We start from the raw sequence: 27,141 nt of genomic DNA on the forward strand, positions 1-27,141 counted from the left end.
GATCCGTGCTGTTACAGGGGGTACTCGGGTTTGAACCAAGGACCTCTCGATCTGCAGTCGAATGCTCTACCATTGAGCTATTCCCTCTTGTTCCTAACCGTAATGTCGAATTTACTAAAATAAAGGCAATGATCCGCGCTGTTACAGGGGGAACACGGATTTCAACCAAGGACCTCTCGGTCTGCAGTCGAATGCTCTACCGCTGAGCTATTCATCCTTGTTCATAACCGTAATTTCTATTTAACTAAAATACAAGTTGGGAAAACCAAAATATTACCTCTCCGAGTCAAGACGACTACTTACAAACTTATTTACCCAGATATGGAAATGTTTCTTAAGTTAAAATTTATGAAATATTAAAGCAGTATACAAAGCATAGCAAATATACTGTAAATCAGACGACATTTTACATCCAATAATGTTATAATTGTACACATTAAAATCATCCGATGGGGGAGAAACGGGAAATGAAGAGATAAAACTTTGGAGGGATACTACCTTTACGTGTTTGTAAAGGCCCAATTTTCTACTCCTCAACTGTATGCCCTCTATGTTCAAAGCCATATTCACAACAGGGTTGCCATATAAACACTATCCTCTCGTTTCACCTCAACGATTTTCTTAGTTTGTCAACATGACTTAACGTTACATAACACCAAAGCTTATTTGTGGCTACACACACTGAAAGTAAATGCGTACCATAAAAAGCATGAAAACACGAAGCTATTATCCGATTACGATCAGACCTTTCACTGGTCTGGCTGCGTTCAGCAGAGCTCACCAAAAAAGACAGCGGATTTTGGAAATGTTTACCGGTGAGCTCTGTCGTCATAGCTTTTCTCCGGTCATCGGCGTTTTATAAATGACGCTAGCGCAATAAAGCGTGCAAGGTACCAAGGCTTAACAAAAATTGTATGATAACATATTTGTAGAGATAGATAACAACTTTTATAATTAAAATTAGAAACTAACATATCTCTTAAAATTCTCGCGTGATCAACTGGTTTCACGCTAATTAAATAGCTATAGTCCCATAGAGCTATTTGTATTAATTCATCCATGGTTTTTTCGCCAAGCTGAGAACTAGACGTTTTACGTCACGTTGTCCAAAAAGTCGACTATTTTCTTTGAAGACCGCGCTAGCTCAGCGCTAAGCACCGTGACGTCAAAATTCAAAAACATAATCCCGTTATGTAGGACACTGCTAACAGCGCTGGGCTCTGCTGAACGCGGCCCAGATTTCCACCATGATTATAATATCTAAGCCTAATTATTAAATAGTGTATTTAACTTTCGGCTCACTCTGAACCGTTAATGTCTCTGCATTACAGAAACGAAAACCAAACCCAAGCGTTTACTTTTTGGTTCACTAGGCCTATTGACAAATAACAGTTCATTTGACCAACATTGCAGCGTTGCGCTTGTATTCACTTTGGGAAGGATTATGCTATAAACAGATGTAGTATAGCTTAAGTAATATATAAACATCCATTTTAAATAATAATATTAAAAAAAATCTTTGGAATATCAAAATGAAATAGAGCTTTAAAGCTACAAAAGTACTAAATGCATCATAATTACGAAAAATATTTCCACATATTCATTTTATATTATGGAAAACGGGAATATTAAGGTTCTGAAGGATTTCTTTACACATCAAAACAAAAACGAACTTCTAACGCAGCGCACTAGTGTAACAACGGACGGACACATATAGACAAACACATAGTCTGCTGTTTTACCCTTTCCGTATTAATTTTGAGTTTAGAGACATGATTATCTTAAATATTAAAATAAATATAATTAATATTAAATATTTTCTTCGATAGTTGTTCGCCTTATTGAGCGTTACATCGTTTTGAAAAAGAATAATTATACATTCTTGAGAGACTTGACTAATATTGGCGTTTGAAATGCAGCATACGCCGGTTGCGTCGCCTTACTCAAATAGGTAGTATATAAGGGTGTCGAATCGCAGCTATGGATAAGAACAGCGCAATTGCGTGAACCTTTGGTGGAAGCCCCGCCATTGGAAGGCCAGACGTTTCTCGTAACCCTGGCCGATCGCCGCGTATGTCTTAACCTTAACGATGATGATGGAGTAGAAGCCTGGGAGGCTATTCTCTAAGGTCCTTTTGGAGGAATTTCGATCCGAATCTTTTCATTCGGAGTCAATTTCTCCGAATGAAAATAAAACTTATTCTGTTAGCACCTTATCCTAATCATACGGTGATAACCTCTCCGAATCATTCGGCGGCCGTAAGAGACGGCCGAATCGGGCATTCGGAGTTTTTACCGCCTCTCTTCCCTCCATCAATCTTAGATTCGCGGAATTTTCGCCGAAGTTTTGGCTGCGGTTCATATTTTTATTTAGTATGGCTGCTTTGTTTTTTCAACTCAAGCTTCATCGTTTGCGATTTGAACATAGTAATCGCATTGCCCGTCGCGATTTACGAGTTCAAAGGGTTTTTCGAGACTTAAAATCAAGCGTGGGCAAAATTTTAGGTTAAAGCGGGAAATGGCTTTAGGCCTTGGCGGGCCTTGGCGAAATCTACAAGGTAGATCGACGGCTTTTTTTGGTAGATTAAAGGTAAAAAACGTCGTTGAATTTATCCTACATTTAAGGGATAATTTCGCGAGATCCAATTACTTAACACAGATTTAATTGTTCATTTTAATATTTTTTCTACCGGTGCTTGTAAGTTAGAGTCACCTATTTTTGACCAATTGCATCAATTATTAATAATTGCTAGATTAAATTTGGTTATTTCGTTTAGAATCTATTTAAATTATTAAATTTTGGTAGGTGTGTAACCATTGATGGAGGGCTAATGATCTACATTAATGAATTTATCAAAATCTCACGAGATCCACACAATTGGATTATAATTTGCGATTAATTAACGTTGTTATTCTAGATTCTCATTGCCTCATATTTAACCCTACCAAAACTTGCGCTAAGTTTCATTCAAAATTCGACGTATATTAACTGTTGTTTAGCGTGTTCTTTAATACCATTTTAAAAGAATATTATGAAGCAATTTAGGAATAAATAATTTTTTATCAAAAATAAATAAATAAATAAAAAAGGAAAAAAAGCACTTGTTTCTATCTTAAGAAAAGAAATCGAAATTTGCTTTGTATTGTATTGAATGTGTTCCCAATACAAAGACCATTTCCCAAAATTTCCACTCCTTGGAAAAAACCAAAGTTTCCATCCCTTCAATTTGAAAGCGCGCCAAATAAAATTGTCCAATAAAGAAAAAGTGGGCGTCAAAAAGTACCACGTGGCTTAAGAGGAAGTGACGTCCATTTGGATTGAGAGAAAATTTTCGAAGTATCCGAATGACGATAAGGATTGGGGTTAGAGAATACGGTTTGTTCGGTCCACTCCGAATGAGCCCGATCCGAATCATAAGGATTCGGAGTGATCCGAATGATTTTCGATTTTTAGAGAATAGCCTCCCAGGTGTACAGACTGGTGTCCATGTGGGATGGACAAAAACAAAGACCAGAAGATGGTGGTGTTAGAAGCCAGGTGTACAGACTGGTGTCCATGTGGGATGGACAAAAACAAAGACCAGAAGATGGTGGTGCTAGGAGCCAGGTGTACAGACTGGTGTCCATGTGACAAGAGCAGATGACGGTGGTGATTAGAAGCCAGTGTGTACAGACTGGTGTCCATGTGGGATGGACAAAGAGCAGCAGATGATTGTGATTAGAAGCCAGTGTGTACAGACTGGTGTCCATGTGGGATGGACAAAGAGCAGCAGATGATTGTGATTAGAAGCCAGTGTGTACAGACTGGTGTCCATGTGGGATGGACAAAGACCAGAGGCTGGTGATGTTAGACAGGCAATGGAGTAATAGCCTGTAAGTGTAATACAATTTTCGAAATTTCCGGAAATTGAGAACACGTTTGCTCCGATTTGCAAACTGCGAACGCGGTCACGTGGGTGTAACAACAGACAGACACACAGACACACAGACACACAGACACACAGACACGTTGAAATTAGAACCTCTCCGTGACATACGTCACTCGGAGAGGTAAAAAGCAATGATCCGTGCTGTTACAGGGGGAACTCGGGTTTGAACAAAGGACCTCTCGATCTGCAGTCGAATGCTCTACCGCTGAGCTATTCCCTCTTGTTAATAACCGTAATGACTAATTAACTAAAATAAAGGCAATGATCCGTGCTGTTACAGGGGTAACTCGGGTTCGAACCCAGGACCTCTCGATCTGCAGCCGAGTGCTCTACCACTGAGCTATTCCCCTTGTTCCTAACCGTAATGTCAAATTTACTAAAATAAAGGCAATGATCCGTGCTGTTACAGGGGGTACACGAGTTTGAACCAAGGACCTCTCGATCTGCAATCGAATGCTCTACCACTGAGCTATTCCCTCTTGTTCATAACCGTAATGTCTATTTAACTAAAATAAAGGCAATGATTCGTGCTGTTACACGGGGAACTCGGGTTTGAACCAAGGACCTCTCGATCTGCAGTCGAATGCTCTACCACTGAGCTTTTCCCCTTGCTCATAACCGTAATGTCTAATTAAGTAAAATAAAGGCAATGATTCGTGCTGTTACAGAGGGAACACGGGTTTGAACCAAGTACCTCTCGATCTGCAGTCGAATGCTCTACCACTGTGCTATTCCCCCTTTCTCTTAACCGTAATGTCTATTTAACTAAAATAAAGGCAATGATACGTGCTGTTACAGGAGGAACTGGGGTTTGAACCAAGGACCTCTCGATCTGAGTCAAATGCTCTACTACTGAGCTATTCCCTCTTGTTCTTAACGGTAATGACTAATTTACTAAAATAAAGGCAATGATCCGTGCTGTTACAGGGGGAACTCGGGTTTCAACCAAGGACCTCTCGATCTGCAGTCGAATGCTCTACATCTGAGCTATTCCCTCTTGTTCATACTCGTAATGACTAATTAACTAAAATAAAGGCAATGATCCGTGCTGTTACAGTGGGAACTCTGTTTTGGACCAAGGACCTCTCGATCTGCAGTCGAATGCTCTACCATTGAGCTATTCCCCAATGTTCATAACTTTAATGTCGAATTCACTAAAATAAAGGCAATGATCCGTGCTGTTACAGGGGAAACACGGGTTTGAACCAAGGACCTCGCGATCTGCAGTCGAATGCTCTACCACTGAGCTATTCCCCCTTGTTTAAACCGTAATGTCTATTTAACTGAAATAAAGGCAATGATACGTGCTGTTACAGGGGGAACACGAGTTTGAACCAAGGACCTCTCGATCTACAGTCGAATGCTTTACCGCTGTGCTATTCCCCCTTTCTCTTAACCGTAATGTCTATTTAACTAAAATAAAGGCAATGATACGTGCTTTTACAGGAGGAACTGGGGTTTGAACCAAGGACCTCTCGATCTGAGTCAAATGCTCTACTACTGAGCTATTCCCTCTTGTTCTTAACCGTAATGACTAATTTACTAAAATAAAGGCAATGATCCGTGCTGTTACAGGGGGAACTCGGGTTTGAACCAAGGACCACTCGATCTGCAGTCGAATGCTCTACATCTGAGCTATTCCCTCTTGTTCATAACCGTAATGACTAATTAACTAAAATAAAGGCAATGATCCGTGCTGTTACAGTGGGAACTCTGTTTTGGACCAAGGACCTCTCGATCTGCAGTCGAATGCTCTACCATTGAGCTATTCCCCAATGTTCATAACTTTAATGTCGAATTCACTAAAATAAAGGCAATGATCCGTGCTGTTACAGGGGAAACACGGGTTTGAACCAAGGACCTCTCGATCTGCAGTCGAATGCTCTACCACTGAGCTATTCCCCCTTGTTTAAACCGTAATGTCTATTTAACTGAAATAAAGGCAATGATACGTGCTGTTACAGGGGGAACACGAGTTTGAACCAAGGACCTCTCGATCTGCAGTCGAATGCTTTACCGCTGTGCTATTCCCCCTTTCTCTTAACCGTAATGTCTATTTAACTAAAATAAAGGCAATGATACGTGCTGTTACAGGAGGAACTGGGGTTTGAACCAAGGACCTCTCGATCTGAGTCAAATGCTCTACTACTGAGCTATTCCCTCTTGTTCTTAACCGTAATGACTAATTTACTAAAATAAAGGCAATGATACGTGCTGTTACAGGGGGAACTCGGGTTTGAACCAAGGACCACTCGATCTGCAGTCGAATGCTCTACATCTGAGCTATTCCCTCTTGTTCATAACCGTAATGACTAATTAACTAAAATAAAGGCAATGATCCGTGCTGTTACAGTGGGAACTCTGTTTTGGACCAAAGACCTCTCGATCTGCAGTCGAATGCTCTACCATTGAGCTATTCCCCAATGTTCATAACTTTAATGTCTATTTAACTAAAATAAAGGCAATGATACGTGCTGTTACAGGGGGAACTCGGGTTTGAACCAAGGACCTCTCGATCTGCAGTCGAATGCTCTACATCTGAGCTATTCCCTCTTGTTCACAACCGTAATGACTAATTAACTAAAATAAAGGCAATGATCCGTGCTGTTACAGTGGGAACTCTGTTTTGGACCAAGGACCTCTCGATCTGCAGTCGAATGCTCTACCATTGAGCTATTCCCCTATGTTCATAACTTTAATGTCGAATTCACTAAAATAAAGGCAATGATCCGTGCTGTTACAGGGGAAACACGGGTTTGAACCAAGGACCTCTCGATCTGCAGTCGAAAGCTCTACCACTGAGCTATTCCCCCTTGTTCATAACCGTAATTTCTATTTAACTAAAATAAAAGCAATGATCCGTGCTGTTACAGGGGGAACTCGGGTTTGAACAAAGGACATCTCGATCTGCAGTCGAATGCTCTACCGCTGAGCTATTCCCTCTTGTTAATAACCGTAATGACTAATTAACTAAAATAAAGGCAATGATCCGTGCTGTTACAGGGGTAACTCGGGTTCGAACCCAGGACCTCTCGATCTGCAGCCGAGTGCTCTACCACTGAGCTATTCCCCTTGTTCCTAACCGTAATGTCAAATTTACTAAAATAAAGGCAATGATCCGTGCTGTTACAGGGGGAACACGAGTTTGAACCAAGGACCCCTCGATCTGCAATCGAATTCTCTACCACTGAGCTATTCCCTCTTGTTCATAACCGTAATGTCTAATTAACTAAAATAAAGGCAATGATCCGTGCTGTTACAGGGGTAACTCGGGTTTGAACCAAGGACCTCTCGATCTGCAGTCGAATGCTCTACCACTGAGCTATTCCCCCTTGTTCATAATTGTAATGCCTTATTAACTAAAATAAAGGCAATGATACGTGCTGTTATAGGGGGAACTCGGGTTTGAACCAAGGACCTCTCGATCTGCAGTCGAACGCTCTACCATTGAGCTATTCCCCAATGTTCATAACCGTAATGTCGAATTCACTAAAATAAAGACAATGATCCGTGCTGTTACAGGGGAAACACGGGTTTGAACCAAGGACCTCTCGATCTGCAGTCGAATGCTCTACCACTGAGCTATTCCCCCTTGTTCATAACCGTAATGTCTATTTAACTAAAATAAAGGCAATGATACGTGCTGTTACAGGGGGAACTCGGGTTTGAACCAAGGACCTCTCGATCTGAGTCAAATGCTCTACCACTGAGCTATTCCCTCTTGTTCATAACCGTAATGTCGAGTTAACTAAAATAAGGGCAATGATCCGTGCTGTTACAGGGAGAACACGGATTTGAACCAAGTACCTCTCGATCTGCAGACGAATGCTCTGCCGCTGAGCTATTCCCCCTTGTTCATAACCGTAATGTCTATTTAACTAAAATAAAGGCAATGATCCGTGCTGTTACAGGGGGAACTCGGGTTTGAACCAAGGACCTCTCGATCTGAGTCAAATGCTCTTCCACTGAGCTATTCCCTCTTGTTAATAACCGTAATGACTAATTAACTAAAATAAAGGCAATGATCCGTGCTGTTGCAGGGGGAACTCGGGTTTGAACCAAGGACCTCTCGATCTGAGTCAAATGCTCTTCCACTGAGCTATTCCCTCTCGTTAATAACCGTAATGACTTATTAACTAAAATAAAGGCAATGATCCGTGCTGTTACAGGGGGAACTCGGGTTTGAACCAAGGACCTCTCGATCTGCAGTCGAATGCTCTACCGCTGAGCTATTCCCCCTTGTTCATAACCGTAATTTCTATTTAACTAAAATAAAAGCAATGATCCGTGCTGTTACAGGGGGAACTCGGGTTTGAACAAAGGACCTCCCGATCTGCAGTCGAATGCTCTACCGCTGAGCTATTCCCTCTTGTTAATAACCGTAATGACTAATTAACTAAAATAAAGGCAATGATCCGTTCTGTTACAGGGGGAACTCGGGTTTGAACCAAGGGCCTCTCGATCTGCAGTCGAATGCTCTACCACTGAGCTATTCCCTCTTGTTCCTAACCGTAATGTCGAGTTTACTAAAATAAAGGCAATGATCCGTGCTGTTACAGGGGGAACACGGATTTGAACCAAGTACCTCTCGATCTGCGGTCGAATGCTCTACCACTGAGCTATTCCCTCTTGTTCACAACCGTAATGTCTATTTAACTAAAATAAAGGCAATGATCCGTGCTGTTCCAGGGGGAACACGAGTTTGAACCAAGGACCTCACGATCTGCAGTCGAATGCTCTACCACTGAGCTATTCCCCCTTGTTCATAACCGTAATGTCTACTTAACTAAAATAAAGGCAATGATACGTGCTGTTACACGGGGAACACGGGTTTGAACCAACGACCTCTCGATCTGAGTCAAATGCTTTTCCACTGAGCTATTCCCTCTTGGTAATAACCGTAATGACTAATTAACTAAAATAAAGGCAATGATCCGTGCTGTTACAGGGGAACTCGGGTTTGAGCCAAGGACCTCTCGATCTGCAGTCGAATGGTCTACCACTGAGCTATTCCCCCTGGTTCCTAACCGTAATGTCATATTTACAAAAATAAAGGCAATGATCCGTGCTGTTACAGGGGGTACTCGGGTTTGAACCAAGGACCTCTCGATCTGCAGTCGAATGCTCTACCATTGAGCTATTCCCTCTTGTTCCTAACCGTAATGTCGAATTTACTAAAATAAAGGCAATGATCCGCGCTGTTACAGGGGGAACACGGATTTCAACCAAGGACCTCTCGGTCTGCAGTCGAATGCTCTACCGCTGAGCTATTCATCCTTGTTCATAACCGTAATTTCTATTTAACTAAAATACAAGTTGGGAAAACCAAAATATTACCTCTCCGAGTCAAGACGACTACTTACAAACTTATTTACCCAGATATGGAAATGTTTCTTAAGTTAAAATTTATGAAATATTAAAGCAGTATACAAAGCATAGCAAATATACTGTAAATCAGACGACATTTTACATCCAATAATGTTATAATTGTACACATTAAAATCATCCGATGGGGGAGAAACGGGAAATGAAGAGATAAAACTTTGGAGGGATACTACCTTTACGTGTTTGTAAAGGCCCAATTTTCTACTCCTCAACTGTATGCCCTCTATGTTCAAAGCCATATTCACAACAGGGTTGCCATATAAACACTATCCTCTCGTTTCACCTCAACGATTTTCTTAGTTTGTCAACATGACTTAACGTTACATAACACCAAAGCTTATTTGTGGCTACACACACTGAAAGTAAATGCGTACCATAAAAAGCATGAAAACACGAAGCTATTATCCGATTACGATCAGACCTTTCACTGGTCTGGCTGCGTTCAGCAGAGCTCACCAAAAAAGACAGCGGATTTTGGAAATGTTTACCGGTGAGCTCTGTCGTCATAGCTTTTCTCCGGTCATCGGCGTTTTATAAATGACGCTAGCGCAATAAAGCGTGCAAGGTACCAAGGCTTAACAAAAATTGTATGATAACATATTTGTAGAGATAGATAACAACTTTTATAATTAAAATTAGAAACTAACATATCTCTTAAAATTCTCGCGTGATCAACTGGTTTCACGCTAATTAAATAGCTATAGTCCCATAGAGCTATTTGTATTAATTCATCCATGGTTTTTTCGCCAAGCTGAGAACTAGACGTTTTACGTCACGTTGTCCAAAAAGTCGACTATTTTCTTTGAAGACCGCGCTAGCTCAGCGCTAAGCACCGTGACGTCAAAATTCAAAAACATAATCCCGTTATGTAGGACACTGCTAACAGCGCTGGGCTCTGCTGAACGCGGCCCAGATTTCCACCATGATTATAATATCTAAGCCTAATTATTAAATAGTGTATTTAACTTTCGGCTCACTCTGAACCGTTAATGTCTCTGCATTACAGAAACGAAAACCAAACCCAAGCGTTTACTTTTTGGTTCACTAGGCCTATTGACAAATAACAGTTCATTTGACCAACATTGCAGCGTTGCGCTTGTATTCACTTTGGGAAGGATTATGCTATAAACAGATGTAGTATAGCTTAAGTAATATATAAACATCCATTTTAAATAATAATATTAAAAAAAATCTTTGGAATATCAAAATGAAATAGAGCTTTAAAGCTACAAAAGTACTAAATGCATCATAATTACGAAAAATATTTCCACATATTCATTTTATATTATGGAAAACGGGAATATTAAGGTTCTGAAGGATTTCTTCACACATCAAAACAAAAACGAACTTCTAACGCAGCGCACTAGTGTAACAACGGACGGACACATATAGACAAACACATAGTCTGCTGTTTTACCCTTTCCGTATTAATTTTGAGTTTAGAGACATGATTATCTTAAATATTAAAATAAATATAATTAATATTAAATATTTTCTTCGATAGTTGTTCGCCTTATTGAGCGTTACATCGTTTTGAAAAAGAATAATTATACATTCTTGAGAGACTTGACTAATATTGGCGTTTGAAATGCAGCATACGCCGGTTGCGTCGCCTTACTCAAATAGGTAGTATATAAGGTTGTCGAATCGCAGCTATGGATAAGAACAGCGCAATTGCGTGAACCTTTGGTGGAAGCCCCGCCATTGGAAGGCCAGACGTTTCTCGTAACCCTGGCCGATCGCCGCGTATGTCTTAACCTTAACGATGATGATGGAGTAGAAGCCTGGGAGGCTATTCTCTAAGGTCCTTTTGGAGGAATTTCGATCCGAATCTTTTCATTCGGAGTCAATTTCTCCGAATGAAAATAAAACTTATTCTGTTAGCACCTTATCCTAATCATACGGTGATAACCTCTCCGAATCATTCGGCGGCCGTAAGAGACGGCCGAATCGGGCATTCGGAGTTTTTACCGCCTCTCTTCCCTCCATCAATCTTAGATTCGCGGAATTTTCGCCGAAGTTTTGGCTGCGGTTCATATTTTTATTTAGTATGGCTGCTTTGTTTTTTCAACTCAAGCTTCATCGTTTGCGATTTGAACATAGTAATCGCATTGCCCGTCGCGATTTACGAGTTCAAAGGGTTTTTCGAGACTTAAAATCAAGCGTGGGCAAAATTTTAGGTTAAAGCGGGAAATGGCTTTAGGCCTTGGCGGGCCTTGGCGAAATCTACAAGGTAGATCGACGGCTTTTTTTGGTAGATTAAAGGTAAAAAACGTCGTTGAATTTATCCTACATTTAAGGGATAATTTCGCGAGATCCAATTACTTAACACAGATTTAATTGTTCATTTTAATATTTTTTCTACCGGTGCTTGTAAGTTAGAGTCACCTATTTTTGACCAATTGCATCAATTATTAATAATTGCTAGATTAAATTTGGTTATTTCGTTTAGAATCTATTTAAATTATTAAATTTTGGTAGGTGTGTAACCATTGATGGAGGGCTAATGATCTACATTAATGAATTTATCAAAATCTCACGAGATCCACACAATTGGATTATAATTTGCGATTAATTAACGTTGTTATTCTAGGTTCTCATTGCCTCATATTTAACCCTACCAAAACTTGCGCTAAGTTTCATTCAAAATTCGACGTATATTAACTGTTGTTTAGCGTGTTCTTTAATACCATTTTAAAAGAATATTATGAAGCAATTTAGGAATAAATAATTTTTTATCAAAAATAAATAAATAAATAAAAAAGGAAAAAAAGCACTTGTTTCTATCTTAAGAAAAGAAATCGAAATTTGCTTTGTATTGTATTGAATGTGTTCCCAATACAAAGACCATTTCCCAAAATTTCCACTCCTTGGAAAAAACCAAAGTTTCCATCCCTTCAATTTGAAAGCGCGCCAAATAAAATTGTCCAATAAAGAAAAAGTGGGCGTCAAAAAGTACCACGTGGCTTAAGAGGAAGTGACGTCCATTTGGATTGAGAGAAAATTTTCGAAGTATCCGAATGACGATAAGGATTGGGGTTAGAGAATACGGTTTGTTCGGTCCACTCCGAATGAGCCCGATCCGAATCATAAGGATTCGGAGTGATCCGAATGATTTTCGATTTTTAGAGAATAGCCTCCCAGGTGTACAGACTGGTGTCCATGTGGGATGGACAAAAACAAAGACCAGAAGATGGTGGTGTTAGAAGCCAGGTGTACAGACTGGTGTCCATGTGGGATGGACAAAAACAAAGACCAGAAGATGGTGGTGCTAGGAGCCAGGTGTACAGACTGGTGTCCATGTGACAAGAGCAGATGACGGTGGTGATTAGAAGCCAGTGTGTACAGACTGGTGTCCATGTGGGATGGACAAAGAGCAGCAGATGATTGTGATTAGAAGCCAGTGTGTACAGACTGGTGTCCATGTGGGATGGACAAAGAGCAGCAGATGATTGTGATTAGAAGCCAGTGTGTACAGACTGGTGTCCATGTGGGATGGACAAAGACCAGAGGCTGGTGATGTTAGACAGGCAATGGAGTAATAGCCTGTAAGTGTAATACAATTTTCGAAATTTCCGGAAATTGAGAACACGTTTGCTCCGATTTGCAAACTGCGAACGCGGTCACGTGGGTGTAACAACAGACAGACACACAGACACACAGACACACAGACACACAGACACGTTGAAATTAGAACCTCTCCGTGACATACGTCACTCGGAGAGGTAAAAAGCAATGATCCGTGCTGTTACAGGGGGAACTCGGGTTTGAACAAAGGACCTCTCGATCTGCAGTCGAATGCTCTACCGCTGAGCTATTCCCTCTTGTTAATAACCGTAATGACTAATTAACTAAAATAAAGGCAATGATCCGTGCTGTTACAGGGGTAACTCGGGTTCGAACCCAGGACCTCTCGATCTGCAGCCGAGTGCTCTACCACTGAGCTATTCCCCTTGTTCCTAACCGTAATGTCAAATTTACTAAAATAAAGGCAATGATCCGTGCTGTTACAGGGGGTACACGAGTTTGAACCAAGGACCTCTCGATCTGCAATCGAATGCTCTACCACTGAGCTATTCCCTCTTGTTCATAACCGTAATGTCTATTTAACTAAAATAAAGGCAATGATTCGTGCTGTTACACGGGGAACTCGGGTTTGAACCAAGGACCTCTCGATCTGCAGTCGAATGCTCTACCACTGAGCTTTTCCCCTTGCTCATAACCGTAATGTCTAATTAAGTAAAATAAAGGCAATGATTCGTGCTGTTACAGGGGGAACACGGGTTTGAACCAAGTACCTCTCGATCTGCAGTCGAATGCTCTACCACTGTGCTATTCCCCCTTTCTCTTAACCGTAATGTCTATTTAACTAAAATAAAGGCAATGATACGTGCTGTTACAGGAGGAACTGGGGTTTGAACCAAGGACCTCTCGATCTGAGTCAAATGCTCTACTACTGAGCTATTCCCTCTTGTTCTTAACGGTAATGACTAATTTACTAAAATAAAGGCAATGATCCGTGCTGTTACAGGGGGAACTCGGGTTTCAACCAAGGACCTCTCGATCTGCAGTCGAATGCTCTACATCTGAGCTATTCCCTCTTGTTCATAACCGTAATGACTAATTAACTAAAATAAAGGCAATGATCCGTGCTGTTACAGTGGGAACTCTGTTTTGGACCAAGGACCTCTCGATCTGCAGTCGAATGCTCTACCATTGAGCTATTCCCCAATGTTCATAACTTTAATGTCGAATTCACTAAAATAAAGGCAATGATCCGTGCTGTTACAGGGGAAACACGGGTTTGAACCAAGGACCTCTCGATCTGCAGTCGAATGCTCTACCACTGAGCTATTCCCCCTTGTTTAAACCGTAATGTCTATTTAACTGAAATAAAGGCAATGATACGTGCTGTTACAGGGGGAACACGAGTTTGAACCAAGGACCTCTCGATCTGCAGTCGAATGCTTTACCGCTGTGCTATTCCCCCTTTCTCTTAACCGTAATGTCTATTTAACTAAAATAAAGGCAATGATACGTGCTTTTACAGGAGGAACTGGGGTTTGAACCAAGGACCTCTCGATCTGAGTCAAATGCTCTACTACTGAGCTATTCCCTCTTGTTCTTAACCGTAATGACTAATTTACTAAAATAAAGGCAATGATCCGTGCTGTTACAGGGGGAACTCGGGTTTGAACCAAGGACCACTCGATCTGCAGTCGAATGCTCTACATCTGAGCTATTCCCTCTTGTTCATAACCGTAATGACTAATTAACTAAAATAAAGGCAATGATCCGTGCTGTTACAGTGGGAACTCTGTTTTGGACCAAGGACCTCTCGATCTGCAGTCGAATGCTCTACCATTGAGCTATTCCCCAATGTTCATAACTTTAATGTCGAATTCACTAAAATAAAGGCAATGATCCGTGCTGTTACAGGGGAAACACGGGTTTGAACCAAGGACCTCTCGATCTGCAGTCGAATGCTCTACCACTGAGCTATTCCCCCTTGTTTAAACCGTAATGTCTATTTAACTGAAATAAAGGCAATGATACGTGCTGTTACAGGGGGAACACGAGTTTGAACCAAGGACCTCTCGATCTGCAGTCGAATGCTTTACCGCTGTGCTATTCCCCCTTTCTCTTAACCGTAATGTCTATTTAACTAAAATAAAGGCAATGATACGTGCTTTTACAGGAGGAACTGGGGTTTGAACCAAGGACCTCTCGATCTGAGTCAAATGCTCTACTACTGAGCTATTCCCTCTTGTTCTTAACCGTAATGACTAATTTACTAAAATAAAGGCAATGATCCGTGCTGTTACAGGGGGAACTCGGGTTTGAACCAAGGACCACTCGATCTGCAGTCGAATGCTCTACATCTGAGCTATTCCCTCTTGTTCATAACCGTAATGACTAATTAACTAAAATAAAGGCAATGATCCGTGCTGTTACAGTGGGAACTCTGTTTTGGACCAAGGACCTCTCGATCTGCAGTCGAATGCTCTACCATTGAGCTATTCCCCAATGTTCATAACTTTAATGTCGAATTCACTAAAATAAAGGCAATGATCCGTGCTGTTACAGGGGAAACACGGGTTTGAACCAAGGACCTCTCGATCTGCAGTCGAATGCTCTACCACTGAGCTATTCCCCCTTGTTTAAACCGTAGTGTCTATTTAACTGAAATAAAGGCAATGATACGTGCTGTTACAGGGGGAACACGAGTTTGAACCAAGGACCTCTCGATCTGCAGTCGAATGCTTTACCGCTGTGCTATTCCCCCTTTCTCTTAACCGTAATGTCTATTTAACTAAAATAAAGGCAATGATACGTGCTGTTACAGGAGGAACTGGGGTTTGAACCAAGGACCTCTCGATCTGAGTCAAATGCTCTACTACTGAGCTATTCCCTCTTGTTCTTAACCGTAATGACTAATTTACTAAAATAAAGGCAATGATACGTGCTGTTACAGGGGGAACTCGGGTTTGAACCAAGGACCACTCGATCTGCAGTCGAATGCTCTACATCTGAGCTATTCCCTCTTGTTCATAACCGTAATGACTAATTAACTAAAATAAAGGCAATGATCCGTGCTGTTACAGTGGGAACTGTTTTGGACCAAAGACCTCTCGATCTGCAGTCGAATGCTCTACCATTGAGCTATTCCCCAATGTTCATAACTTTAATGTCTATTTAACTAAAATAAAGGCAATGATACGTGCTGTTACAGGGGGAACTCGGGTTTGAACCAAGGACCTCTCAATCTGCAGTCGAATGCTCTACATCTGAGCTATTCCCTCTTGTTCACAACCGTAATGACTAATTAACTAAAATAAAGGCAATGATCCGTGCTGTTACAGTGGGAACTCTGTTTTGGACCAAGGACCTCTCGATCTGCAGTCGAATGCTCTACCATTGAGCTATTCCCCTATGTTCATAACTTTAATGTCGAATTCACTAAAATAAAGGCAATGATCCGTGCTGTTACAGGGGAAACACGGGTTTGAACCAAGGACCTCTCGATCTGCAGTCGAAAGCTCTACCACTGAGCTATTCCCCCTTGTTCATAACCGTAATTTCTATTTAACTAAAATAAAAGCAATGATCCGTGCTGTTACAGGGGGAACTCGGGTTTGAACAAAGGACATCTCGATCTGCAGTCGAATGCTCTACCGCTGAGCTATTCCCTCTTGTTAATAACCGTAATGACTAATTAACTAAAATAAAGGCAATGATCCGTGCTGTTACAGGGGTAACTCGGGTTCGAACCCAGGACCTCTCGATCTGCAGCCGAGTGCTCTACCACTGAGCTATTCCCCTTGTTCCTAACCGTAATGTCAAATTTACTAAAATAAAGGCAATGATCCGTGCTGTTACAGGGGGAACACGAGTTTGAACCAAGGACCTCTCGATCTGCAATCGAATTCTCTACCACTGAGCTATTCCCTCTTGTTCATAACCGTAATGTCTAATTAACTAAAATAAAGGCAATGATCCGTGCTGTTACAGGGGTAACTCGGGTTTGAACCAAGGACCTCTCGATCTGCAGTCGAATGCTCTACCACTGAGCTATTCCCCCTTGTTCATAATTGTAATGTCTTATTAACTAAAATAAAGGCAATGATACGTGCTGTTACAGGGGGAACTCGGGTTTGAACCAAGGACCTCTCGATCTGCAGTCGAACGCTCTACCATTGAGCTATTCCCCAATGTTCATAACCGTAATGTCGAATTCACTAAAATAAAGACAATGATCCGTGCTGTTACAGGGGAAACACGGGTTTGAACCAAGGACCTCTCGATCTGCAGTCGAATGCTCTACCACTGAGCTATTCCCCCTTGTTCATAACCGTAATGTCTATTTAACTAAAATAAAGGCAATGATACGTGCTGTTACAGGGGGAACTCGGGTTTGAACCAAGGACCTCTCGATCTGAGTCAAATGCTCTACCACTGAGCTATTCCCTCTTGTTCATAACCGTAATGTCGAGTTAACTAAAATAAGGGCAATGATCCGTGCTGTTACAGGGAGAACACGGATTTGAACCAAGTACCTCTCGATCTGCAGACGAATGCTCTGCCGCTGAGCTATTCCCCCTTGTTCATAACCGTAATGTCTATTTAACTAAAATAAAGGCAATGATCCGTGCTGTTACAGGGGGAACTCGGGTTTGAACCAAGGACCTCTCGATCTGAGTCAAATGCTCTTCCACTGAGCTATTCCCTCTTGTTAATAACCGTAATGACTAATTAACTAAAATAAAGGCAATGATCCGTGCTGTTGCAGGGGGAACTCGGGTTTGAACCAAGGACCTCTCGATCTGAGTCAAATGCTCTTCCACTGAGCTATTCCCTCTCGTTAATAACCGTAATGTCTATTTAACTAAAATAAAGGCAATGATTCGTGCTGTTACAGGGGTAACTCGGGTTTGAACCAAGGACCTCTCGATCTGCAGTCGAATGCTCTACCACTGAGCTATTCCCCCTTGCTCATAACCGTAATGTCTAATTAAGTAAAATAAAGGCAATGATTCGTGCTGTTACAGGGGGAACACGGGTTTGAACCGAGTACCTCTCGATCTGCAGTCGAATGCTCTACCACTGAGCTATTCCCCCTTGTTCATAATTGTAATGTCTTATTAACTAAAATAAAGGCAATGATACGTGCTGTTACAGGGGGAACTCGGGTTTGAACCAAGGACCTCTCGACCTGCAGTCGAATGCTCTACCGCTGAGGTATTCCCCCTTGTTCAAACCGTAATGTCTATTTAACTAAAATAAAGGCAATGATACGTGCTGTTACAGGGGGAACACGAGTTTGAACCAAGGACCTCTCGATCTGCAGTCGAATGCTTTACCGCAGTGCTATTCCCCCTTTCTCTTAACCGTAATGTCTATTTAACTAAAATAAAGGCAATGATACGTGCTGTTACAGGAGGAACTGGGGTTTGAACCAAGGACCTCTCGATCTGAGTCAAATGCTCTACTACTGAGCTATTCCCTCTTGTTCATAACCGTAATGACTAATTTACTAAAATAAAGGCAATGATCCGTGCTGTTACAGCGGAAACTCGGGTTAGAACCAAGGACCTCTCGATCTGCAGTCGAATGCTCTACATCTGAGCTATTCCCTCTTGTTCATAACCGTAATGACTAATTAACTAAAATAAAGGCAATGATCCGTGCTGTTACAGGGAGAACACGGATTTGAACCAAGTACCTCTCGATCTGCGGTCGAATGCTCTACCACTGAGCTATTCCCTCTTGTTCATAACCGTAATGTCTATTTAACTAAAATAAAGGCAATGATCCGTGCTGTTACAGGGAGAACACGGGTTTGAACCAAGGACCTCTCGATCTGCAGACGAATGCTCTGCCGCTGAGCTATTCCCCCTTGTTCTTAACCGTAATGTCTATTTAACTAAAATAAAGGCAATGATCCGTGCTGTTACAGGGGGAACTCGGGTTTGAACCAAGGACCTCTCGATCTGAGTCAAATGCTCTTCCACTGAGCTATTCCCTCTTGTTAATAACCGTAATGACTAATTAACTAAAATAAAGGCAATGATCCGTGCTGTTGCAGGGGGAACTCGGGTTTGAACCAAGGACCTCTCGATCTGAGTCAAATGCTCTTCCACTGAGCTATTCCCTCTTGTTAATAACCGTAATGACTTATTAACTAAAATGAAGGCAATGATCCGTGCTGTTACAGGGGGAACTCGGGTTTGAACCAAGGACCTCTCGATCTGCAGTCGAATGCTCTACCACTGAGCTATTCCCTCTTGTTCATAACCATAATGTTTAATTAACTAAAATAAAGGCAATTATCCGTGCTGTTACAGGGGGAACACGAGTTTGAACCAAGGATCTCTCGATCTGCAGTCGAATGCTTTACTGCTGAGCTATTCCCCCTTTCTCTTAACCGTAATGTCTATTAACTAAAATAAAGGCAATGATACGTGTTGTTACAGGAGGAACTTGGGTTTGAACCAAGGACCTCTCGATCTGAGTCAAATGCTCTACTACTGAGCTATTCCCTCTTGTTCATAACCGTAATGACTAATTAACTAAAATAAAGGCAATGATCCGTGCTGTTACAGGGGGAACTCGGGTTTGAACCAAGGACCTCTCGATCTGCAGTCGAATGCTCTACCACTGAGCTATTCCCCCTTGCTCATAACTGTAATGTCTAATTAAGTAAAATAAAGGCAATGATCCGTGCTGTTACAGGGGGAACTCGGGTTTGAACCAAGGACCTCTCGATCTGCAGTCGAATGCTCTACCATTGAGCTATTCCCCCTTGTTCCTAACCCTAATGTCAAATTTACTAAAATAAAGGCAATGATCCGTGCTGTTACAGGGGGAACACGGAGTTGAACCAAGGACCTCTCGATCTGCAGTCGAATGCTCTACCAGTGAGCTATTCCCTCTCGTTCATAACCGTAATGTCTAATTAACTAAAATAAAGGCAATGATACGTGCTGTTACAGGGGGAACACGAGTTTGAACCAAGGACCTCTCGATCAGCAGTCGAATGCTTTACCGCAGTGCTATTCCCCCTTTCTCTTAACCGTAATGTCTATTTAACTAAAATAAAGGCAATGATACGTGCTGTTACAGGAGGAACTGGGGTTTGAACCAAGGACCTCTCGATCTGAGTCAAATGCTCTACTACTGAGCTATTCCCTCTTGTTCATAACCGTAATGACTAATTTACTAAAATAAAGGCAATGATCCGTGCTGTTACAGCGGAAACTCGGGTTAGAACCAAGGACCTCTCGATCTGAGTCAAATGCTCTTCCACTGAGCTATTCCCTCTTGTTAATAACCGTAATGACTTATTAACTAAAATAAAGGCAATGATCCGTGCTGTTACAGGGGGAACTCGGGTTTGAACCAAGGACCTCTCGATCTGCAGTCGAATGCTCTACCACTGAGCTATTCCCTCTTGTTCATAACCATAATGTTTAATTAACTAAAATAAAGGCAATTATCCGTGCTGTTACAGGGGGAACACGAGTTTGAACCAAGGATCTCTCGATCTGCAGTCGAATGCTTTACTGCTGAGCTATTCCCCCTTTCTCTTAACCGTAATGTCTATTAACTAAAATAAAGGCAATGATACGTGTTGTTACAGGAGGAACTTGGGTTTGAACCAAGGACCTCTCGATCTGAGTCAAATGCTCTACTACTGAGCTATTCCCTCTTGTTCATAACCGTAATGACTAATTAACTAAAATAAAGGCAATGATCCGTGCTGTTACAGGGGGAACTCGGGTTTGAACCAAGGACCTCTCGATCTGCAGTCGAATGCTCTACCACTGAGCTATTCCCCCTTGCTCATAACTGTAATGTCTAATTAAGTAAAATAAAGGCAATGATCCGTGCTGTTACAGGGGGAACTCGGGTTTGAACCAAGGACCTCTCGATCTGCAGTCGAATGCTCTACCATTGAGCTATTCCCCCTTGTTCCTAACCCTAATGTCAAATTTACTAAAATAAAGGCAATGATCCGTGCTGTTACAGGGGGAACACGGAGTTGAACCAAGGACCTCTCGATCTGCAGTCGAATGCTCTACCAGTGAGCTATTCCCTCTCGTTCATAACCGTAATGTCTAATTAACTAAAATAAAGGCAATGATACGTGCTGTTACAGGGGGAACACGAGTTTGAACCAAGGACCTCTCGATCAGCAGTCGAATGCTTTACCGCAGTGCTATTCCCCCTTTCTCTTAACCGTAATGTCTATTTAACTAAAATAAAGGCAATGATACGTGCTGTTACAGGAGGAACTGGGGTTTGAACCAAGGACCTCTCGATCTGAGTCAAATGCTCTACTACTGAGCTATTCCCTCTTGTTCATAACCGTAATGACTAATTTACTAAAATAAAGGCAATGATCCGTGCTGTTACAGCGGGAACTCGGGTTAGAACCAAGGACCTCTCGATCTGCAGTCGAATGCTCTACATCTGAGCTATTCCCTCTTGTTCATAACCGTTATGACTAATTAACTAAAATAAAGGCAATGATCCGTGCTGTTACAGGGAGAACACGGATTTGAACCAAGTACCTCTCGATCTGCGGTCGAATGCTCTACCACTAAGCTATTCCCTCTTGTTCATAACCGTAATGTCTATTTAACTAAAATAAAGGCAATGATCCGTGCTGTTACAGGGAGAACACGGGTTTGAACCAAGGACCTCTCGATCTGCAGACGAATGCTCTGCCGCTGAGCTATTCCCCCTTGTTCTTAACCGTAATGTCTATTTAACTAAAATAAAGGCAATGATCCGTGCTGTTACAGGGGGAACTCGGGTTTGAACCAAGGACCTCTCGATCTGAGTCAAATGCTCTTCCACTGAGCTATTCCCTCTTGTTAATAACCGTAATGACTAATTAACTAAAATAAAGGCAATGATACGTGCTGTTACAGGGGGAACACGAGTTTGAACCAAGGACCTCTCGATCAGCAGTCGAATGCTTTACCGCAGTGCTATTCCCCCTTTCTCTTAACCGTAATGTCTATTTAACTAAAATAAAGGCAATGATACGTGCTGTTACAGGAGGAACTGGGGTTTGAACCAAGGACCTCTCGATCTGCAGTCGAATGCTCTACCACTGAGCTATTCCCTCTTGTTAATAACCGTAATGACTAATTAACTAAAATAAAGGCAATGATCCGTGCTGTTGCAGGAGGAACTCGGGTTTGAACCAAGGACCTCTCGATCTGAGTCAAATGCTCTTCCACTGAGCTATTCCCTCTTGTTAATAACCGTAATGACTTATTAACTAAAATAAAGGCAATGATCCGTGCTGTTACAGGGGGAACTCGGGTTTGAACCAAGGACCTCTCGATCTGCAGTCGAATGCTCTACCACTGAGCTATTCCCTCTTGTTCATAACCATAATGTTTAATTAACTAAAATAAAGGCAATTATCCGTGCTGTTACAGGGGGAACACGAGTTTGAACCAAGGATCTCTCGATCTGCAGTCGAATGCTTTACCGCTGAGCTATTCCCCCTTTCTCTTAACCGTAATGTCTATTAACTAAAATAAAGGCAATGATACGTGTTGTTACAGGAGGAACTTGGGTTTGAACCAAGGACCTCTCGATCTGAGTCAAATGCTCTACTACTGAGCTATTCCCTCTTGTTCATAACCGTAATGACTAATTAACTAAAATAAAGGCAATGATCCGTGCTGTTACAGGGGGAACTCGGGTTTGAACCAAGGACCTCTCGATCTGCAGTCGAATGCTCTACCACTGAGCTATTCCCCCTTGCTCATAACTGTAATGTCTAATTAAGTAAAATAAAGGCAATGATCCGTGCTGTTACAGGGGGAACTCGGGTTTGAACCAAGGACCTCTCGATCTGCAGTCGAATGCTCTACCATTGAGCTATTCCCCCTTGTTCCTAACTCTAATGTCAAATTTACTAAAATAAAGGCAATGATCCGTGCTGTTACAGGGGGAACACGGAGTTGAACCAAGGACCTCTCGATCTGCAGTCGAATGCTCTACCAGTGAGCTATTCCCTCTCGTTCATAACCGTAATGTCTAATTAACTAAAATAAAGGCAATGATACGTGCTGTTACAGGGGGAACACGAGTTTGAACCAAGGACCTCTCGATCAGCAGTCGAATGCTTTACCGCAGTGCTATTCCCCCTTTCTCTTAACCGTAATGTCTATTTAACTAAAATAAAGGCAATGATACGTGCTGTTACAGGAGGAACTGGGGTTTGAACCAAGGACCTCTCGATCTGAGTCAAATGCTCTACTACTGAGCTATTCCCTCTTGTTCATAACCGTAATGACTAATTTACTAAAATAAAGGCAATGATCCGTGCTGTTACAGCGGGAACTCGGGTTAGAACCAAGGACCTCTCGATCTGCAGTCGAATGCTCTACATCTGAGCTATTCCCTCTTGTTCATAACCGTTATGACTAATTAACTAAAATAAAGGCAATGATCCGTGCTGTTACAGGGAGAACACGGATTTGAACCAAGTACCTCTCGATCTGCGGTCGAATGCTCTACCACTAAGCTATTCCCTCTTGTTCATAACCGTAATGTCTATTTAACTAAAATAAAGGCAATGATCCGTGCTGTTACAGGGAGAACACGGGTTTGAACCAAGGACCTCTCGATCTGCAGACGAATGCTCTGCCGCTGAGCTATTCCCCCTTGTTCTTAACCGTAATGTCTATTTAACTAAAATAAAGGCAATGATCCGTGCTGTTACAGGGGGAACTCGGGTTTGAACCAAGGACCTCTCGATCTGAGTCAAATGCTCTTCCACTGAGCTATTCCCTCTTGTTAATAACCGTAATGACTAATTAACTAAAATAAAGGCAATGATCCGTGCTGTTGCAGGAGGAACTCGGGTTTGAACCAAGGACCTCTCGATCTGAGTCAAATGCTCTTCCACTGAGCTATTCCCTCTTGTTAATAACCGTAATGACTTATTAACTAAAATAAAGGCAATGATCCGTGCTGTTACAGGGGGAACTCGGGTTTGAACCAAGGACCTCTCGATCTGCAGTCGAATGCTCTACCACTGAGCTATTCCCTCTTGTTCATAACCATAATGTTTAATTAACTAAAATAAAGGCAATTATCCGTGCTGTTACAGGGGGAACACGAGTTTGAACCAAGGATCTCTCGATCTGCAGTCGAATGCTTTACCGCTGAGCTATTCCCCCTTTCTCTTAACCGTAATGTCTATTAACTAAAATAAAGGCAATGATACGTGTTGTTACAGGAGGAACTTGGGTTTGAACCAAGGACCTCTCGATCTGAGTCAAATGCTCTACTACTGAGCTAATCCCTCTTGTTCATAACCGTAATGACTAATTAACTAAAATAAAGGCAATGATCCGTGCTGTTACAGGGGGAACTCGGGTTTGAACCAAGGACCTCTCGATCTGCAGTCGAATGCTCTACCACTGAGCTATTCCCCCTTGCTCATAACTGTAATGTCTAATTAATCAAAACGCGTCTTGGATTTAACCAAGACCTAAAAAGTATCGATAAGAACAAGGTTAATCACTTGACTGAATGCGCAGATATTGAAACTTTTTTTTTAATTAAAACTTACATGCTTAAGAAAGTATGTTCCATCACCCTATTCCATTGAATAAACTTACTTTACTGGTAGTAAATTTTTTCCCTCTCAATAATTTGAAAAATTTACTTATCTCGGGTTTTCGAGCACAATTCCATTCCCCGAAAACATTTTATAACTACATTTATTATCACTTTTAAGAGAGTACGTGTATGACATTGTGTCGTTAATAGGTTGCTAACATATCCCCGTTTATGCCCTGAACGCTCCATAGTGAAACCTTTTGTTAATTTTAGTGCAAATTTCAACAATGGCAGCACATTCAACATGGACGTTATGACTTTTACTCTTGGTTAAACTGACTTATGTTAATAGACCACTTCGACATGGGAAGACACGGGGGTAAAACTTTGCCTTCCATCTCGCTCGAGTGAGTCGAGTCGATGGAAAGATCATAAATAGAGCAGAGACGGCGAGGGGTCAAACCCCCCCCTCCCATATGTCCCGATACTAAGGATTGACATCTCTTTTTTACGTAAAAAGGGTCTATAGCAACGGTACGACAGACAATGTTCAAACGGTTCTGCCATGGCGTTTCTATGGTTCGCAAGCAGTAGGGGCGTGCATGATATTCGTAATTTTTTGATTTTCTTTGTTGTAATTGTTAACTTAAGCGTGGTCGTAGCCTGAAATTTATGACTTGGTTATTTTGAAAAATAGCCTGCGTTCACCAAGTCGCGTGATCTACGACGCTGTGGCTCGACTCTGCTACTTAGTCTGTATATCTTCAGGAACAAGGATAATGCATTAACGGTTTTTAAAGGAATATGGGATTTTTAAACTTGTCGCTGCGAATCTTCCTATAGTAAATGTTGTATTTCTAGTAGCCCCAGAGACTTCTGGTAGCACTCTTTATGCATTTGGTAGAACAGTTTTATAGAAATTGAAATGGTAGAAGATATTTATAAAATAAGATTTGTTCGAATATTTAAACTTCAATTTGGTCGAATTATTTCGTAGTTGTCCTATTTCAAGGCGAGGAATGCTCTCAAAAACAATTACTATTTGCTGACGCTATTTGCTGACGAATACCTTAAAAAGTGATTCACACAGAATTCTCGAGCAGCTTAACGCGTAATTGAGTGGGCTATTGCCTTGGTGACGAGGCCAGCGAAAGACAAGGCATGAGAATGGCACAAGGCGTACTTCTATCAAGGGGGGTATACAACTATACATCCTCCTTGTTCGTATCGGGCGCAGCAGAAGCTAAAGCAGACTACCCCCTAATCGTTTTTTCATTGTTACGTGTAGTTACTAGTTATGAGGTATTTTTCCACACGAAAACTCTTAAAAGTGATAATAAATGTAGTTATAAAATGTTTTCGGGGAATGGAATTGTGCTCGAAAACCCGAGATAAGTAAATTTTTCAAATTATTGAGAGGGAAAAAATTTACTACCAGTAAAGTAAGTTTATTCAATGGAATAGGGTGATGGAACATACTTTCTTAAGCATGTAAGTTTTAATTAAAAAAAAAGTTTCAATATCTGTGCATTCAGTCAAGTGATTAACCTTGTTCTTATCGATACTTTTTAGGTCTTGGTTAAATCCAAGACGCGTTTTGATTAATATCTGTTACTTCGGTCAAAATTTTTATTAATTTTGCGTACATGCGGTGGTGATTAATTTATTTCAGTGCTCATTCCCGCTAGCTGCAGAAAAGGAAATAGTTTGTCATTCAATAGACTGAGAGTTATTAGCTTAGGGGACGTCACATCAATATTTTTAGTCTTAATTTAAGCTGATGAAATTCGTAGATATACGAGGGTGTGATGTCATGACAAAGATTTTAGTTCGACTATTTCTGATGAACCCAGACCAGAATATACCAGTTGCTTTCACGTTAATTTTGAACCCCATTTCCAATGTCATTGTGTCAACAAGATCTTATTCAGAACGGATATTTCTCTTAACCTTTACACGAGATTCAACATATAGATTACCATCTTTTGTGATTAACTTTAACCTAATTTAAGAAACTAAAATAGTAATTTTTTTTGTTAAAAGTGGCATTAAATAAGACAACTAGCAATAATTTGGCAATATTTCAGGGGAAAAGAAATACAATTTTGTAGTGTTTTGGAAAAGCTGGCAATATCATAATAATTATAATATAATATAAATATAACGCGTCTTAAAAAGATTTTCTCTTCCGTATAGTGTGGTAGTTTGGCATATTTTATTTTTCGCTCTGTCCTTAAGTACAATTTTAATTGGATTTAGCCATTGGGATAGATGATAAATGATTAGCCACCATACTAGGGGAGTCTGGCAATGGAACTGTGCTTAGATTTATCATTGAATATAGGAAATACCAGGACCAACAAATTATTTACTAGTATTTATGAAACTAATGGTAACTATTTTACCTTTGATAAATAAAGTGAAATGAGAGTTACAGTAGTTTATTGATGACAAAAGTTAGGGTTAATAGTATTATTTATTTTATATAATAGTTAAAATATAAATTGTAATTTTTTAAAGTTATGGCTGTTCAGTAATTACTTAAAAGTCATTAAAACAATAAATTGCTTTAAGAATATTTTTGTTAAACCTTTTTTTCAAAGTTAAAACACGTATGATTATTATTTTATTGGAATGTGCTAAAGATTTATTTTAAAAACACATTTGGTTTGATAATTGCTACATTTATTTATAGGACGCAATTTGGAATTGAATTTCCCTGGTTGTTATT

At 41.0% G+C, this 27,141-nt stretch overlaps 1 long non-coding RNA gene and 11 other non-coding genes across 12 annotated transcripts; 1 reads left to right on the forward strand and 11 right to left on the reverse strand.

The window, feature by feature from the left end:
• Positions 1–7,189: 7,189 nt before the first annotated feature.
• TRNAC-GCA (transfer RNA cysteine (anticodon GCA)) lies at positions 7,190–7,261 on the reverse strand. The gene has a single exon. It is a non-coding gene; the product is annotated as a tRNA-Cys (tRNA).
• An 835-nt stretch (positions 7,262–8,096) lies between these two features.
• Positions 8,097–8,168, reverse strand: TRNAC-GCA (transfer RNA cysteine (anticodon GCA)). The gene has a single exon. It is a non-coding gene; the product is annotated as a tRNA-Cys (tRNA).
• Positions 8,169–16,824: 8,656 nt separating this feature from the next.
• Positions 16,825–16,896, reverse strand: TRNAC-GCA (transfer RNA cysteine (anticodon GCA)). The gene has a single exon. It is a non-coding gene; the product is annotated as a tRNA-Cys (tRNA).
• Positions 16,897–17,731: 835 nt separating this feature from the next.
• TRNAC-GCA (transfer RNA cysteine (anticodon GCA)) lies at positions 17,732–17,803 on the reverse strand. Its single transcript has one exon. It is a non-coding gene; the product is annotated as a tRNA-Cys (tRNA).
• A 1,612-nt stretch (positions 17,804–19,415) lies between these two features.
• TRNAC-GCA (transfer RNA cysteine (anticodon GCA)) lies at positions 19,416–19,487 on the reverse strand. The gene has a single exon. It is a non-coding gene; the product is annotated as a tRNA-Cys (tRNA).
• A 58-nt stretch (positions 19,488–19,545) lies between these two features.
• On the reverse strand, positions 19,546–19,617 carry TRNAC-GCA (transfer RNA cysteine (anticodon GCA)). The gene has a single exon. It is a non-coding gene; the product is annotated as a tRNA-Cys (tRNA).
• A 964-nt stretch (positions 19,618–20,581) lies between these two features.
• Positions 20,582–20,653, reverse strand: TRNAC-GCA (transfer RNA cysteine (anticodon GCA)). The gene has a single exon. It is a non-coding gene; the product is annotated as a tRNA-Cys (tRNA).
• A 58-nt stretch (positions 20,654–20,711) lies between these two features.
• TRNAC-GCA (transfer RNA cysteine (anticodon GCA)) lies at positions 20,712–20,783 on the reverse strand. The gene has a single exon. It is a non-coding gene; the product is annotated as a tRNA-Cys (tRNA).
• Positions 20,784–22,526: 1,743 nt separating this feature from the next.
• TRNAC-GCA (transfer RNA cysteine (anticodon GCA)) lies at positions 22,527–22,598 on the reverse strand. The gene has a single exon. It is a non-coding gene; the product is annotated as a tRNA-Cys (tRNA).
• Positions 22,599–22,656: 58 nt separating this feature from the next.
• TRNAC-GCA (transfer RNA cysteine (anticodon GCA)) lies at positions 22,657–22,728 on the reverse strand. The gene has a single exon. It is a non-coding gene; the product is annotated as a tRNA-Cys (tRNA).
• Positions 22,729–24,211: 1,483 nt separating this feature from the next.
• TRNAC-GCA (transfer RNA cysteine (anticodon GCA)) lies at positions 24,212–24,283 on the reverse strand. The gene has a single exon. It is a non-coding gene; the product is annotated as a tRNA-Cys (tRNA).
• Positions 24,284–25,475: 1,192 nt separating this feature from the next.
• LOC149639871 (uncharacterized) lies at positions 25,476–26,987 on the forward strand. The gene is made up of 2 exons (XR_016372340.1): positions 25,476–25,901; positions 26,083–26,987. It is a non-coding gene; the product is annotated as an uncharacterized LOC149639871 (long non-coding RNA).
• Positions 26,988–27,141: the final 154 nt, after the last annotated feature.

The sequence above is a fragment of the Phalangium opilio genome, unplaced genomic scaffold (genome assembly GCF_054372755.1).
Source record: "Phalangium opilio isolate 3A_F unplaced genomic scaffold, DU_Popi_V2 ptg000094l_1, whole genome shotgun sequence".
Classification (NCBI taxonomy): domain Eukaryota; kingdom Metazoa; phylum Arthropoda; class Arachnida; order Opiliones; family Phalangiidae; genus Phalangium; species Phalangium opilio.